Source organism: Manacus candei, unplaced genomic scaffold (assembly GCF_025592945.1).
Source record: "Manacus candei isolate 608988 ecotype Guabito, Panama unplaced genomic scaffold, ASM2559294v1 h1tg000022l, whole genome shotgun sequence".
Classification (NCBI taxonomy): domain Eukaryota; kingdom Metazoa; phylum Chordata; class Aves; order Passeriformes; family Pipridae; genus Manacus; species Manacus candei.
Genome location: NW_026138070.1, coordinates 3,142,579 through 3,160,393, shown reverse-complemented (window position 1 = coordinate 3,160,393; position 17,815 = coordinate 3,142,579). Strand labels below are relative to the sequence as shown.

Genomic DNA, 17,815 nt, shown 5'->3' with positions numbered 1-17,815 from the left:
GAATGTCAGCACTTCCTAAAGTCACAGGAGAAACCGGGAAAAAAGGAAACTCAGTGACTTTTAGACACTTTGCACAAGCCAGGGGTGAAGTTCTCCGTGTCCCTCTGCATCTCACTGGGGGCTGTTCCCAGTGAAATACCCCTTCCATTGCCATCATTCCTGGATCATGGACAGTTCTGGTTCCGCCAGGGCCTCCATGGTGAGGTGTTCCTGCACGGAGATGAGCACAGGGCAAATGTGAACATCCTTCTCTGCCCCTGAACAGACTCCCAGTAAATCACTGTGATGATACATCCCAGCAGCTCCAGTCCCCAGGGCTGTTTTCCAGAGCAGTGCAGTGCTTACATTTTTGTGGGGAGAAGCTTAAGTGGCTAAATGGGCCACATCTCAAACCCAAGAAACAGTCATACATTTCCCAGTGACAAGGACCTTTGGATCTGTTTGGGGTCTATTTGCTCATTCCTTGGACTTGCAGGATGCTTTAACATTTATCTATTTTCAGTAAAATACCTTAAGGTCTTAGCCCAACTCTATATATATTTATTTTTTTTACTTCTTTTTCTCTCTAAAACACAGCTTAGTACCAACCTGCTTCCTACACTGCAGAGCCCACTCAGCTGACAACTCCTCCAGGCCCTTGCTCTGTTTTTTCTCCTCAGAGGAACCTGCCTCAATCTGCTGGCCACAATGATTTCACCTGTGGTACTTGGCTCTGAAAAAGCAGGTTTCAGTGACACTCTTCAGCTTACAGGCTGCTGCACAGATATTTGGGGGGGGAAAAAAAAAGCAAACTTAAAACACGTAATTAAGTCAACAGTTGCTCAAAGTCCACTTACACAACTTTTCTTCTAACAAAGAATAACAGTGCATGTCTATGCTTCTATACTACTTTTTTAATATACACACACATCCCAAATATACACTTAAAGTTCTCTTGAAAAGCAAAGGCTGTATTCCAAACTCCTCTATTCCTAAAGGCAGAGTTGTTACAAAGAAGGAACTTCTGTTTCTGGAAAAAAAAAATAAAATAATGTGCCCAGAGCTTCAGATTCCAGTACTGCTGTAGCATTCCAGCTGACAGCACACTCTGACTCCACATTATGATCCTTAATTTTATCAAATGCAGGGCTGGGACAAACCACTTCCAGCTCCCCACTCCTGTTACTGGTTTGACTTTCTTGCAGCCCATTTCTTACAGCTACTGGTCTGACAGCTTTGAAAAAGGGCTCAGGGCAGCACAAACCCACCTGCCTGAGAAGATATTAAGAGGACACCAAGCAGTTTGACTGAACCAAAGACTTTTCATGGTTCTCCAGCAGCAGATTTTCTGGACTGGGAGAACATGAGGCAACCCCAGCAGCAGGTGGGCACTGGGACCAGCCCTGCATGTGCCTCACAGGCAGGAGAGGGCAGAATCCTACAAGGATTCCTGCCAGAAAGAAAAGGTTACTGATTAACCAGTGACAAACACTGGGGAAAAAATAGTCGGGTGGTTGTTTTTTTTTTTTCTGGTGTTTTGCTCAGTAGAACCACAGCACATCCTGGGCCAGAAATACAAATATCAGGGAGCAAACTGCAGCTCCATGGGAGCAGCAGCTGCTTTGGGTCAGCTCTGCTCAGGGCCTGGGGACGCTCGTGCTGCCTCAGAGCATCAGGCTCCACTGTCACACGGGGTCTGCTGGTTGTGGTTTGGGTTTATTTTTGTTTTATTCCCTGCATCTGACACTCCAGTGCCTGCCCCTGGGCCCAGCACAACGTGTTCTCCTGGTGGGTAAAAACAACCTTGTACCTCCGGCCTGCTCTGGGCTGACTCAAAAGCACTGAAAGGCCACGAGAGAAGTAAACAGCTTCCATGTGCATTTACATTTTGGATAAATGGCCGGGTCACCCAAAGGACAAGGGCTGCTACGGGAGCTGCAGAACAATGGTTTCTGAAAATGCCAGCAAAAAAAAAAAAAAAGTCCCCTGCACGCTGCAGCTGGAGAGGAATTGTAACAAATAAAAGAGAAATCCATCATACCAGCTATCCCTCAGCCCTCCAGACACCGCAAAAGCAAACATTTTCTCTGCCCTGGGAGGGTGACTCACCATTCCTGAGCTCTGCTGCTCCAAGGCCCTTGGCAAACAACCCACAACCAGCAGAACAAACCACCGGGTATCAAAATAATGATGTAGCAAAAAACATGTGTCTGCGTGGAGGCTTGGAGGGAAGAAAAAAAAAAAAATCAAATAACTCTTTAAAATGACCCACCATTCACAGGCCCAGACTCTCCCCCAGCCTGCTCTTGGGAAGGTCAGACCCCTGACACAGCAGCTCCAGTACCAGGAGCACCACCAGGGATGTTCCCCCTCTGCCAAGGTGCAATTCTAAGCCCTTCCATTCATCATTTTTTTCAGGATTTATTTTAATCTCAAAGTATGGAGGAAACAGTATTGGAGATAAACATCCCAGAAACGTGAAATTCTGTTCAGCACTACCTTCTGTGCCAGGACACATCTGTACTTGTGGTGTAACAGCACTTGCACTAAGAGGCTTCAAAGGATTATAGAGACAGCACAAACTCATTCCATTCTCTCAGTGGTCACTCTCTGATCTTGCAGCACGACACCAGTTCCTACTTGTACATTTTGCTTCACTGACACTAATCCCAACTGCTCATCCTGGCCATAAAAAAAAAAAAATAAAATATTTTAAACCAAACCAGAATCCACCTGGAGAAACCCTCTGCTACTGATAAAACCTTGAGAGCAAAAATAAACAGCTGCCAAGGTCATAATCACACTGAGATCACAGCAGAGCTGACATTTATAAGCAGGTTTAAGAGGCAACTCCCCCACCTTGAGCTTCCCGATTTCAAACACTAAAAATCCACATTACACAAACAACTTCACTCACCTTTCTTTCTTTTCATAGATACCTTTCTGCCCTCTCCTTTGAGCACACACCAGAGGAATCAACGTGCACAAGAACATGTATTTGTGCACCACCCAGAACGCATCCCAGGCCACAGAGGAACTCCCACAGCAGTGTCAGGTGCACTCAAGAGTCTCAGAGACAAGCACCCATTGCCAAAGCAGAGCTCCCAGGCCTGTCTGAGCACCAGCCACCAGTGACAGGCACCTCAGCACTGCTCATGTGCCTCAGCCTCAGCTCTACATTCCCCCCAGGATCATCCATTCCTGCAGGATCCATTTGCTGCAGGTTCCCATGGAATTCTGAAATAACCCCCACACTGCACAAGAATCCACGTTCACACCTTGCCCCCTGTGCCAGTGCCTCACCACCCTCACTGTGAAGTATTTCTTCCTCATATCTGGTCTAAGACTACTCTCCCTTACTCAGAAACCATTGTGGCTTCTCCTACTGCAACAGGCCCTGCTAAAAACCTTGTTGCACACACAGACAACCCACTGATGCTCTCCGGGGGGAACTGCACTGCTGTGGGGAGAGAGGAGGTTTCACTGCATCTTTCACACACACAATTATTGAACCATGAGCCACTTCTGACAGAAAACACAGCACTGACTGATGATGGACACAGTCCCGGTGCCTGTGTATCCACAGAAAGCACATCCACACCTTTTCCAGGTTGTGCCCAGCAATGATCCCTCCCATCCACATCTTTCCCAGGGGATGCCCAGCAATGATCCCTCACATCCACACCTTTCCCAGGGGATGCCCAGCAATGACCCCTCCCGTTCCCTGCTCTGCCCAGCCAGCAGGAAGGAACAGGTTCCCACCACCAGCAAGACCCGGAGCGAGCCGGGAGGAGGCATTTCTGGAGGGCTGGCTCCTGTTCAGCGGGGAAATGTTTCCCTTGGCTTGCTCGAGTCGCCGGGACCGCGCGGTGCGGGGCCGGAGGAGCCAGATTTCCATCCCCCCCTCCCATTACTCTTTTTGATTGGCACTTTAATGAGGGCGCCGGGGGTCGACCCCCTGCCAGGGGGCCGGTTCATGCCCCGTTTATCTCACAGTCCATGTAAGACTAAAATAACACGCCAGGCTGAGTTTCACTGGCTTGTGATCCCGCAGCCCACCGTGATGGATTGAGTGACTGCAGCAAGTTGGCAGCTAAAGTGTGTTGTAACAGTATCTTTCTGTCAGCGCAACACAATGGATTTGCTGATTCCCGGGCTTTTCCCAGTGTTCACCGTTACCATCGGCTCACGGTCCTCCAAACTTCATTTTGCAGGGGGCTGCGAAGTGCTAATAAATAACACACCGAAGGTTCCGCCGAGCTGTCCTTCCCCTGGGCTGCCGGCAGAGGAGGGGTTCGGTGCCAGCTTCGCTGCTCACTCAGAACAGCCACAAACCCACTTGCTCTGCCAGAAAGGAGGGAAGGGGCAGCTCTTCTGCTCTTCTGCAGGGAGCTCGTTCTGCTGGGCCAACACCAGACTTTTCACTGTGAGAACAATCCAGGGGTTGCTACGTAAAGCAGTTCCCTCCACGAGAGCTGTTGGGTGATTTGGGGCTGAACTTCGCAGGCTGCAGAGTCAGGACTAAGAAGCCACAGTTCTTGTCATCATCTTACTTGTTTGCACGGTTTAGAACCACCAAAATAATGCATAAGTGCACTAGAATATCCAGGAATCCTGTGCAAGGTAGGGATTACACTTTAGATCCCTTTATTTAATACTATAAAATATCCTCATATCTCCTCTGTAGGAAAATCTCAAATAAGAGGGATTTTTTTCCCTTTAAAAGCCTGGAGTCTTAGGAAGTGGACTGAATTTTTATAAGTCATCCAAAGAGGTCCTCTACTGAGACCTTATCTCTGTGCTCTGTTTCCTCAATATCCTTTCATTCTCCTTGCCACTGCCTGCAAAACAAACAACTTCCCTCAAATACTGGGGAGAACATTCTTATTTTCAGTTGTTGCCACCCCAGCCCCTCCCAGCACGAGTGAACAAATGAGCTCCACAACACTTCCTGTATAAGGATTTTTGACACCACAAATTTCAAACTAACGACTCTCCCATCCCCCAGAGTCAGATCAAGAACCCACCCTGGGGCTAACAAATAGGAAGGGTGAAGCTGTTTTCCTTGCTTAGAGGAGAACAACTCTGCAGATCCATGTCTAGAGTTTCTTTTAGGCCTTGCATGAGACAGTAACACAGCCAAAAATAGCTCCAAAATCAACTTTAGGGCTTCAGCTGCCCCTAATGTCAATATGTTCTCAAATATGGCAGCATGGGCACCTAGAACTGATCCAGCCTCACCCTTTTCTATCTCTGCACTCAAGATCCATCTCACTCTGGGCAAAACCAAGTGTGTTCCTGCCAACAGAAGACATCACTAAGAGAGAGAACGAGTGAGGAAGGTGAAAAAAAGAAGAGAGAATACATATGTGGAAGGGACTGGCAAAATCCTGGATGCTGTCAGTGCTCCTTTGCAGCCAGAACCTCCCCCTGGCAGTGGCTGAGGAGCTGTGTGTGAACTGGCACTTACAGGTAGTCCCAGAAGAGCCTGACCTCCTTCCCAGATCCAAACTGGGGAGGTGGGAACCACCCCTGTGTGTGGGGCAGAGCGAGAGGCAAACCCAAAACCATTCACTGCTCCAGGAATGGCAAGATAAAGGAAAAACGCACTGGGATATGAAATGGGAACATGATGGGAAAAAGGGGCAAGACTGGGGAGCTGCTTGAAGAAAACACAGCTGCTCTCAATGGCAGCTCTTGACCATACAACTCCTGCAGTTTTCAACCCACAGTGCTGGAGAAAAGAGCCTCATGAGTGAAGGATCTTTATTTGTGGGAGAGGAGACAACTACAGCCACAAATTGGAGCAGCAGCAGCAGCACACAAGGTCACTGCCAGTGCAATTGTCCCCGAGTGCAGAGTGTGCAATGATCCCAGTGCTGTACAGAACTGCTCCAGAGACCCCAGGCCAGTCCTGCACACACATCACTCACTGAGCTCTGAACCAGCCACCTCAGAGCCTGCCAGCAGCACCAGCCCAGCCCAGAGAGCAGGGGATGTGCTGCAAACACCGTTTGAAGCCTCACTGGAGCTCCCAGTGGTCCCTCCACCTCCCCAGCTCCACTCCAGGTCGGATCTGCCCCCACGAGCTGCTGCAGCCAAGCCCTGAATGTTCCTCAGGGGAGAACCAGACACTTACACCTTAACACAGAAGAGGGCATCCTGAGCCTACAGCCAGAAAGCCTGGGAATTATTATGAAAAACGAGTGGGTGGGGGAGCTCAAGGGACCAGTGGGAGGATGCGGGAAATCAGTAACACTGATTTGAATAACTGGTAACAATTATTAGATCTTTTTTGGTATGAATCATCTCAGAGACTCATCATTTAAATGATGTCACTCAAGGGGCATAAAAAATACAGCAGAAGCAGCCAGCCTGCCATGACACAAGGGTTTGGAGCCACAACTGGATTGGCCAAACTGGTCTGGGAAACTTCACCAATGCGTGGAAAAGAGAGCAAGTTTTGTGGAGAATACACACTCTGACAGATCAGACAAGCAAATTTGTCTTTAGCGAGATTATGATGTTACTCAGAGCTCTGCTGGATCTGCCTGAAATGCTGGAGAAGGAGTAGCCTCATTTATCTGATGACCACTGACCTTGTCCTTGCCCCGTCCCCTCCCCAGCGGTGGAATTTGCATTTGAAACTACAGGTTGTAAAATCAGCCAGCCAGAACCATCCCAAGGGAACAAAACCAAACCAGAACAACACAGCAAAACAACACAACAGCCCAAACCAAGCAAACAACAGAGTGAGTTTGAACAGAGTCCATTCTCTGGGCTCATCAAACCCACCCAAGAGCTCCTGTCCTTGCAGGGGAAAGGGCAGCAGAGAGTGAGTGGTGCTGCCTTGTGCACCTCTCAACTCCTTTTATCTCCTTAAACGACTGCAGGAGAGGAAAACCTGTTTGATTAACAACCAGTAGCATCATCAACAGGCTCAGCAACTCAACAGCAACCACACTTCATTTCTTACTCCCTTTGTTTCTCACCTACTGGGCAAAATCCTGGATGCTGTCAGTGCTCCTTTGCAGCCAGAACCTCCCCCTGGCAGTGGCTGAGGAGCTGTGTGTGAACTGGCACTTACAGGTAGTCCCAGAAGAGCCTGACCTCCTTCCCAGATCCAAACTGGGGAGGTGGGAACCACCCCTGTGTGTGGGACAGAGCGAGAGGCAAACCCAAAACCATTCACTGCTCCAGGAAGGCTCGTGGCTCCCTGGAGTCAGGGATTATCTCCAGGTTTATACAATGCTCTTCCCTTTTCAGACACCCAGCTCCCAGCACTTACCATCCAGAAGTGCACTGACAGTAAAAGCTCCTTAAGGGGGGAGGGAGGGGAGATCTATGAGGAATTCTTTTTTTTTTTACTTTTTGCAGTTTTATGGAATTTAGGCACACAGAGAAAAATACAGGACCTAGTTCCTGGAAGTGCTGTGCATTAGGCAGCTGCTACTGGTTTCAGACCTTCCTTACCTATGGTGAGAAAAAAGGGAAAAGAAAAACTAGAGGAGAATTGGAGAGTCCCAATTCAGCACAGGGTTTTTAGCCTAAAAACTAGGTTGAAGTAACACCAGGTATTACTGTCCAACAAACCTGCCACACCACAGAACAGAAAAATGGCCTAAAAACATATCAAAAACTTCAAAAACTTCAGGCCTCACCAACTGTGATGGAGCAACTGCTTAAAAACCAGTAACTTTAACTTGCTTAGAGCTTTCTGGGGAGGAGAGGGAGTGGAGGCAGTGGGGATTTGGGAAAGGGTCAAGAGAACAAGTTCAGCTCTTGGTTCCACACACACCTCTGGAGCAGAGCCCATTGCACAGAGGTGATGTGAGCAAGAGCCAAGAGCACCGTGTCGAGTTATCAATATCTATTATTAACAAAAAAAAAAAAATTAACCTTAAAGGTTAACATAATGCTGTGTTTTCACAACATCTGTCAGCAATTATTTGTATTTACTTGCACTGTAAATGCAGAAGAAAAGTCAGAGAAATAAACACCAGAATTCCCACCAGTCTTGCCTTTTCCCACAAAGAATCTTCTAATCATCCCTGTTTAGACACTCTCATTTGTTCCTTGCCCTCTCCAGTATGGAATTTCTTCCCAAGCCTTTATGACCAGAAATTATTGGTCCTCGTTGTACCCCGGAGCAAATAACAACCAACCCCTCTGCAATTAGTGGTGTTAACTTCAGGGTTCTGAAGGCAGAAATCAGAACTGTAATATTTCTTGGATTCCAAACAGCAAACCAGCCCCCTCTGCAGTCCTTGCTCTCCCCTTGGCCAGGCTTTGCACTGCAGCAAGCAGGGAGGCAGGGACAGCCAGGGTTGTGCTCCAGTCGTACTCCACCTGTGCAAGGCAGGGTGAGGAACAGGTTAGCTGGGTGAAAAGTTCACTGCAAGCTGAGCTGTCTGTTTCTCTTGCTTAATTTATCCGATATTTGGCTAACCTTGCTCTGAACCCAGCCCCCAAGACCCCCTTCCTCTCATCCCTCCCCAGCGGGTTCATGTCAGCCAAAGACACCGCCTCTAATTCCCTCCTCCCTGACCCTGCTCGATGGAGCGGGGGCTGGGACACAGGGCCAAGCACAGAGAGAGCCCTTGCACTGCAGAGATAATCATTATTTATGCTCCAAACTTCAACAGGAGCAAACAGAAAAGCCCTACAGTCAGCAACACTGCCTGATACGGTGTTTGGGCTTATCAGGCTTCCCAAGGCTGGATGGCACACCCCCTGCACCTCTCCTCCTCCTCTGCACTTCCAAGGATGCAGCACTTCCTAAAGTAGCTCCTAATGGATCCCTGATCCCCTCTGGCAGCCCCTGCCAGGGGACTGGCCCACAGTTCCTACTTCCATGATCTCCAAGATACCAGTTAGCCCAGTATGTCCATTACCCCGTTCCCGCAGCTCAGGATCCTCAAAAGGAACCCGACAGACATATTTTACAAAGCACAGAGCAGCAGCTGCAGTGACACAGAGACCTAAAGGGTTTTTCTCACCCCAAATCCCACAAAGTCAGCGGAGGAAAGGCTGGGGGGTGGGGAGATGTGCTACTGCTGCTCTTTGGAAAACAGGATTCCCTGATCCACAGACCTTTATGCACCCATAACTACTCATCCTGCAGAACACAGACAAGGTTCTGCTCAGAAGCTGCCGAGCAGTTTCCCTTTCACTGATAACCTACAGCTTTCCCACCCACTCACCCACCCCCTGTACCCAGAAGGTGGGTGGCAAGAACCCCTCGGTGCTCCCCCTGCCCTGCAGGGCACCAGCTTCACCTCCCGGTGAACACCCTCCCCACCACCTTCGGCCCCACACGTCAGAGCTGGGCACGGCTGATGCAAAGTGCTGCAAGAACTGCCCAGAACACGCATTTCTGGCAGGCTCCCCGTGTTCTCCCGCTGTGCTCAGCACTGCTCCCAACACCCTCCGGGGCGGCACAAAGGGGATTTGATGGGCTTCTCAATGACCGGGCACATCGTCAGAGAGCGGGCACAGACCGGCCCTGCCGAGCTCTCCCTGCCCGGCCGAGCAGCTGCTGCTTCCCTTTCATGTTTAATCCCGGACTCCCAAGGACCCACACGCTTCCATACCCTCCTGCTGGCACTCTCTTCCTCCGTGAGAGGGTGGCTAAGGATGTGCTTAAGACTCTGCTAATTGAGCAGAACAAACGTTTCCTGTAAACCTTAACTTCGTTATCATTTTTGACCTGACAGAGAACCCTAGAGCTGTTCCACGGCTTCGATGCACCTGAGCAGCTCCAGCTCCAGGAGAAACTCTCACAATCAGCTTATTATTTTTATAACCTGTGTCATCACGGTGCCCCAAACTGCACTACAGCATCTCTGCACACACCAAGTTCCTGTCCCACTGACTGGAGGGGCAGAAGCAGCCTGACAACTTTATAGTAAGTGGAAATTCCTCGTGGTCTAAGAATAATATTAAACTTGCTTCTCAGGGTCACGGCGTGACCTCGCCTTGACACACTGCTCTGGCAGGAGTGCAGACTGGCCTAGCTCTGATGTGGTCACTAATTTAGTGACGCCATCCATTCCAAACTTCACCACTCCCACACCAAAGTAGCAACAAACCAGTTTACAGAGAGTCCTTTGAAATAAAAAAATCCCAGGCCCTTACCAAAGCACCCCCCACCTAACCCTACATGTTTCCAAGGCACAGAAGTTGCTAAGAAGAGCCAATTCGGGTTGTTAGGAAGACATCAAACTTCAAACTGCTACAGAAGTAAACTGAGGATACACACCAAACCCTCAGCCCACATTGCATCACTCACCTGGTATCTGTATTTCTCAACAGCAGGACCAGCACGTTTACCACTGCATCAAGATAATGAAACCATTAAAATAACAAACAACAGTAATTTCCATACAAGCAGTTCTTTGTGCAAACTTTCAAAGCCTTTGGTAGGGATTTTAACACCTCTTCAAAACTGGTGAAATTAGTCACAGGTGGGTAAAAAAGGGACAGAATTGCTACAGCAGGTGCCAGATAAAGTCAGTCATGGGTGCCACAGATCCCAGTTGTTTGCTCCTTCCACCCACCACACAGAAAAGAAAAGCACTTCAAAAGAAGCCGTTCCAGCATAATTAAAGGCAAGCTGAACTGAACAGCTCAAATTGTTTACAGGTGCAGTTTAAGAATCACCTAATTTAAAAAAAAAAAGGCACAAACTTGACACAGCCATTTTAATGGTTCAGACCTAGCCCAAAACCCCAGTGTTTGTGAACAACAGAGAGGAGCTTGTGAAAACCCAGAGAAAAACAGATTTCACTTTAGAAACCACAACGTTCAGGAGGAAAGTTAACAGGTTGACCTTTAAAGGAAATCAATGTCCTCGGTGTATCCAACCCAATGTATCCAACTTAAAGGCTTCTGCTGTTTGTGAGGAGGGAAAAAAACAACAAACAAAACCAAGCAGAAAAACCCACACAAAACAAACAAGCCACAACAAGCCCACTGTCTCCTCCCCCTCCAAAAACGTACCGTGAAAATGGAACAGGGCAGCAAATGGAAATTCACTGTTTTGGCCTCTTGGAAGGGTTCTTTTGCTGTTGATGATGCCTGAGGAAGCTTTTTTTCCTCGGTGAGCACAGACAGACCCTCAGGGACACAAACCCTCAGCACAGTCCCCCGGGCTGCCCCTGTCACAGCAGGATTAACTCGGACACGACCCCGTCCTCGAGGATCAGACTCAGGGAGAGCTCCAGGGATGATGCTCAATCCAAAACGAATTAAATGAAAGCCACGGACAGGGAAACCCCCACCCACGACCCGGACAGCCCCTGCAGAGCTGATAACAAGCGCTGTGCACCCACCCCAGGCCCTGCTCTGGGGGGTTCCTGGGCCCCTCCCCGAGCTGAGGGTGATGAGGGCAAACAAACCCTGCTCCTCGCCGAGTTAGGGGCCATCTGGGGATCTCTCAGCCCCTCTGGGCTCACCTGGAAGGAGCCACATCCCGCCCTTCCTATTGCTCTGGAAAGTTCCACAGGTGAGGCTGGAGCCCCACCCCGTCCCTGGGATGGAGGATCCCAACAGATCAAGGTGCATGTCTCAAACACTGACAGCAGGATGGATGTGATGCCAAACAAGGGCTGTTGGCATTAACACCGTGAGAAAGAACAAGATGTGGCTGGAGAAGGGGCCATGCAGAGGTAGGGCAGCACCTTCCTGGGACAAACATCCTTGTGGAAGTTCCTGGAGAGATGCACAGCACAGTGCAAGCACAGGGATGAGGCCAAGAAGTGGGCATGGAATGTAGGGGGGGATCAAGACCACCAAAGACCCCCAAAGCCTCTGACCCATTTCCAGAAAGGCCTGAAAGAATGGACTGTGCATGAAAATTGATGTGCAAACCTGTCCATAAAAAGGTGTCCCCCAAGCCCAGGCAGTGCTCCAGGGCCCTGGACACCCCTGCACACTGGTGGATTGCCTATGAAATCAGGACTGACATCCCATCAGCTGGATCAATGCTGGAACCAGGACTGGTGATCCCTTCCCTCCTCTTGAATTCATCTCTTCCTTTCTCTCTTCCCTTTCCCCCTACCCCTCTGCCATGTGCTTACAGGTCAGGGACCCACACACCAATTTCCACCCAAGCGTGTCATTTACCAATAAAACTTCCTGATTGTTTGTGGACCCTCAGCCTTTTGTCATTCCTTTTGACCAGGAGCATTTACAGATGCACAGCGACGGGAGCCGGAGGGCGGCACTGGACGGACAGCAGGAGCCAGTGCCTTGAGCAGGCACATCCCAGGGCCGTGGCCAACACCAACCATCCACTTTGCTACCTATGGAGCAACCAAAATATGAAAAGAAAAAATCGCTCACATGTGGGATCCATTAGGGCATTTCGAAGGAATTCACGTTCATTGTTTCCCTTGAAATATAAAGGTTATAAAACTTAACGGCCACATGACAAGGAAACTATATGAAACACTCGGAGATTTACAGAGCGACTGCTCGGCTCTCGGGGCTGGAAATCACTGTGCAACAGTCAACACGACCTGTGGGCTGAGGGCTGAGATTTTGGGCAGTTTTCCTTTTTTTTTTTCTTCCCCTCTCTTCCTGACCTTGCGGGCCGGTATCGCCGCAGCAGCTCCGCAGCCAAACAGAAACACAGCTTGTATCTTCTTTCAAGTATTTATTTCTTTTGCCCTGTTAACATCAAGCAATGAAAGGAATTGTAGGGATTTTGAAGGGGGGGGGGAGGGGGATAAAAGGAATGAAAGCAGGAGAAAGGAAAAAAAAAAATAGGACATAATGGCTTAATTTCTCACAGCATGTGCAGCACAAATGAACAGTAAACACGTCCCAGGGAAAAATGCAAACAAAGGCCACGTTTACTCAAAGTTCCAAGGAAAAAGCCCATCGTGAGTGCCCCCGAGCAAACATTTCTGTGATTAAACCCTCAGAGCCTCTGTGTGATTTCTAGGCCAATTCAGCACAGCAGGTACCTCCCCCTTCCCCCAGAACATCCCTGGGCAGGAGCAGCCACAGGGCCAGGTTTCCAAGCCTTGTTTTGGCTTAAGGCATGGAAATGTTGCAATTATGGCATTAAGAGGAAGCTGTAATCTAATCTAATGGGTCAAGGACAAGTGTGAAAATCTGATTAGAGATTTGCAACCAGGGTTTGTCTATACAGAGTGAAATAATTAATCAGATTTGTGGGCAAATACTGTATTTCACAGTGATTTCTGACCTGGATCTCAGCAGCCCCAGGCAGGCCAGGAGCTCATCATATGGGCTGTCATCATGCACAGGATTTTGGGTGGCCCTAAGGGCTGTACCATCAGTGAAATCATAAATTGTCTCATTATGTGACACCAGGCAAGACTGTACAATTTTCTGTGTCACCCTTCCTGTGTCTGTAACAAATGGAACTGCTCTGGTAGGGGCAGGTTTGCACAGGTGAAAGTAAAATACTGTGCTGGCAGTTTTAATATATATGAGTTTCAGATCTGTTCTCCAAAGCAGTGGAGAGGGAGAACATGAACATCAGGTGAACTGAATTACTGAATTCAGCAGCAGCTCAGCCTTCCTGCTAATGCACTTGTGTTCTCTGCACACTCAGGAATTCTGCTTATTCTGCATTTGTTCACTTCCCGAAGTTCAGTGGCAGCACACCTCTACTCCACTTGTGGGTTTTGTTTTTTAAAATCAACTAGAGGTGAGTGTGCACAAATGCAAAAAAATCATCATGCCATTCCCCTTGTGAGGAATTATGCCATGCCCCTGATGTCAGGAGGTCACTTTTATTTCAACGAACTATTTCCAGGATTTCCAGCGTGATTATTTTACCCCTGATGATCTGAGGCTGAGAGTGAAAGAAACAAAACCAAACTGTGAGAATTTTTCTGCTATAAGTAAAGGCAAATGCACTTTTGACAGTGTCCCAAGTTAAGTTTTTTTCCCCCTTGAAAATGTCTTTAGGCACGTTTTTGATCACAGGATTGGAATATGTCATGAGAACGCACTCAAATATGCGTTTGCATTAACACTGCTGCCAGAAGCCATCTCACAGCCATCACCAGACATACTGGAGCCCCTAGAAAGCTTTCTGTGGGATTGGAAGGCATCCAGCCAGGGGAAAGCAAAGCCACCATGTGATTTGGATGGCCAGTTCCACAGGAAAACTATACATTAATGAGTGGCAAGAGCTCAAAGCGGGAGTTAGGGTGAATAGCTCGCGAGCAAATCACTGCTCGAGAACCACCAAGTACATAAAGTGTTTGATAAATGAAAATCTGAAAGGAGTCTATGTAAAAATAATCCACTGAAAGAAAGCAGGCTGATTTTACAGCAGGAATTGCCTGTGTCAAGCAGCACTGCTGGCTGTAATGAAGGTATCTGGAATGTGAGTTGCTCATCCAGCCTCAAAGCACATCCAAGAGGATGTACTTTAGACTGCAAAAGGGCACTTTGAGGTACCATGAAAATAATCTGTTTTAATATTTCTGAGTGGTAAAGGCAAACAGCAGTGTTGATTATTGGGGCTTGCACCATATTTCTATTTTTCAACAGATGACTTTCACCTTATATTCCCCCTTAACCATCAAGTGAAGTTCTGGCCACCCACTCCCTACCAGTCCTTCCCAGTTCAAATTCAGATGCCGTGGGTGTTAAACAGAAAATGCAGCTATGAACTCGTTAGGCAGCAGTAACAGCTCTCTGGGGTTTTGCTACACTTCAAGCTTCAAAGGAAGCCAATGTGAAGCTATTCAGGGCAGTTTGCAGAGTTACTGTCTGAGAAGGTGTGGACACAGGCAGGCACAGGTGAGAGAATGCCTGGAGGGAGGGCGCAGAGATGAACAATGTGCAGGCACAGCATTCTGGCTCAGAAACTCCCCAAACACAGTCCTCTCCAACGGGAACAATTGGAAGAGACAGATGAAATGATGAAAAATGAAGGGATCAGCAGAAATCAGACCTAATATAAACCCAACTAAAATAAACTCAGCATGGCTCCTGTGGCTCATTCAAAAGCAGCTCCTCTCCCAGAGTTCATTTGCAAGAACTTGGGTCAGGAGAAAGATGGAACAGAACTTCCTCTGCTCTGTGCCTGTAGGAGCCATTGGCTCTGACTGGCAACAGGAAGAGGTTTTTAAAGGGAAATGCTGAACATTGCAACTCTACCTACTCCATTGCACCAGAGGAAATGTGGCATCTCCAGCCAGAAAGTGTCACTGCTCCTGAATCCCGGGCTTGAGAGTTCAAAAGAATTAAGATTAGTTTCCTGACTGATGTAGGGAGTCAGAGCTGTGAATGCTTGTCTGAATTCAAACCAAATGATGGTTTTTTACTTATAATTGTGCAATTTGTTTGAACAGGGATGTATCAGGAAACCTGCTTTTAAAACTGGAATGAAGATGCATTGACTGTGTGTGTTTAAAACAATCAGAATGAGGTCAGAAGGATGTTGGAAGCAGAACATTCTATTGAATGATTGAACTGAGCTGTTTGTAAATGATTTATGTGCTTTTTAATGCATGTAGAAACTTTTGCATGTCAACACTGGTTTTTTTATATTACTGTTCTCTGTTTCATTTTCAGATCCCTCCTAAAGAAATTCAAGGCTATATTTGATCATCTGATTAACATGCTAAACCTCAGCTGGAACAACAGGACAACAGAGAAGCTGAATGTGGTTTAGGGTTCAAAAGTGTTATAACAGTTGATGTGGGTGGAAGTTTTTTGGCTGTAGCAGTTGAGAAACGTGTCAGATCACTACTACTGAATATTCCAGAATATCCACAATATTGAAAGTTACACACTATTCAGTCACTGAAGCACATGTGACAGTGCTTGCTGGTGTTTCTCTCCACTCTTGCATAGCCCTTAGAATGGGAATAAAATACTGCCTGGCTCCACAAGTGTTCTCCATGAATTTGCAGCCCTGATGGGAGTCCAAAAGAGAACACAAGGTATTCTATTGCTGGGAAGGAGAAGGACAAGCAAAAGCTCACAGACTGATGTGTGATTCTGTTTAATCCCGTGGGTGAATTGAGTCAATCATATTCTTCCAAATTTATTATTATTATTGACAAGGGGAGATGTGGCCTGAGGCCTCAAGGAATCAGGTGGGAAATGCTGTGGCTTCTTCCTGGTACCTGAGACTCCTCCATTCTCTAAGGCTGACACTGACACAAAGAGTTGCCTTGTTCTCTGATGGATGGTTTTGTTGGTTTTTTTTTTTTTTTTTGGGTTTTTTTTTTGTTTTGTTTTTTGGTTTTTTGGGGGGTTTTTGGGGGTTTTTTGGTGGTTTTTTTTTTTTTTTTGAGAAACACCTCTTTTCCTACATTTAACAATTGAGAGAGCAGAGACAGAGAGCAGAGACAATGAGCTTGTCACCTCTGCTGCTCCCTGGAATAGGCAGAATTGCAGGGAGTGAACTGACTTCCCCGTGCCCTGTCTGCAGGGAATCAGCATTCCCAGCAGGCTCTGGCAACAGGAACTCTGTGTTCAGATATCACTTGCTTTCCATAGGGGCCATTTCCATCTCCAGATAATATTCTTCTGAGATGAGTCCTTTTCATTACAAACCCTTGTTCCATATGACAGCACTTTGCATATAGCCAAAATATCCCCAAAACTGTATCACCCTGCACTTATTTCAGTAGTCTCTCTGCATAAAGGCACTAATAGGTGACTTTCCTGGGAAAGATAGCAAGGAATTGCCTCCTTATCTTACAGCTGATGTTAACACTGCCATGTGCCAGCCCAGTATCTGGGAACAGTGATGAGATCAAGAGTGATGCCCAAGGCAGGAGGGCAGCTGGTGGCTACACCCCAAAGTATTCTTTTCATTGTAATTTGATTATCACAGGCAGGGAAACTTAATGTCTAGGATGCCTGTCTATGAAAAGCCTGTAAAATACACAGGCAACTCACTCAGAAAAATAAAAATCAAATTTTAAAAATGCTTCTGATTAAGAAAAAAATTAGAAAATAGAACGACTTCTACCTAGTAGCACCAGGTCAGGACAATTACTAACACAAGCCAGAGAACCACATGTCCTTGTAAAACGAGGGCATGATGGATGGCCCTTGCAGCTGGTTAGGAAAAAGTGAGTGGTGAGTCAAAGTGACCCTTCCTTGTTTTTACATGTTTGGGCTGCTTTCCCTCCCTCAAAAAAACCCAAGAGACAGCCACCAGGAACCAGTGTATTGGGGTGTTCTGAGCCAGCAAGGCACAAAGGGAATGGTCTGCTTTTTAGGGCATGGTGACCCCTTGGAATGAGCAGGAGTAACACCACACTTCTTTTATAGACTCTGCATTTGGATGGAAATCACACGCCTCTATTATTATGTAACTTCAGGAATGTAAGGTGGCATCTCCCTGTTTAGGGCCATCTCACTCCCCCTAAGATTGCATTTATCCTCTGTTTTGTTTTCTCAAATACTTACTCTTCATCACTCCCCAGCTCCAGTTAGAGTGCTTTCTTCCCTCATTTAAGGAGGAATTGTTCCTTTCTAGATTTATGCTTAAAAAATCAGCACACATATTTTGCCTTGATTGTTTTTCTGCATTAGTATGTCACACTGCCCAGAGCAAAGGTGAGCATAAGAACCAGTAATTTTGGACTCTTTGGGAAGGTGTGAAGATGTAAATTGTCTCCTCAGAGGTCTGTGATTTTCAGCTGTATCCAGTCCAGGCAGTGGGTCAGTGTGTGTTCCTGCTCGAGGGATCTGTTCCAAGAACAAGAGAGGGTGTTATGTTTAAAGGAAAGGTGACAGGAACAGGGGGAACTCGCTGCCTTCCATGGTGCAGGGGACATTCAGGTTGTGTCCTGTGTCTCCCACAGGTGGTCTGCAGGCTGGG

The 17,815-nt window shown here is 47.5% G+C and overlaps 1 long non-coding RNA gene across 1 annotated transcript; it reads right to left on the bottom strand.

Moving 5' to 3' along the window:
• Positions 1 to 593: 593 nt before the first annotated feature.
• On the bottom strand, positions 594 to 4,175 carry LOC127470698 (uncharacterized). The gene is made up of 3 exons (XR_007904376.1): positions 4,159 to 4,175; positions 2,089 to 2,200; positions 594 to 755 (listed from the first exon to the last, which is right to left on the bottom strand). It is a non-coding gene; the product is annotated as an uncharacterized LOC127470698 (long non-coding RNA).
• Between the last annotated feature and the right edge of the window lie 13,640 nt (positions 4,176 to 17,815).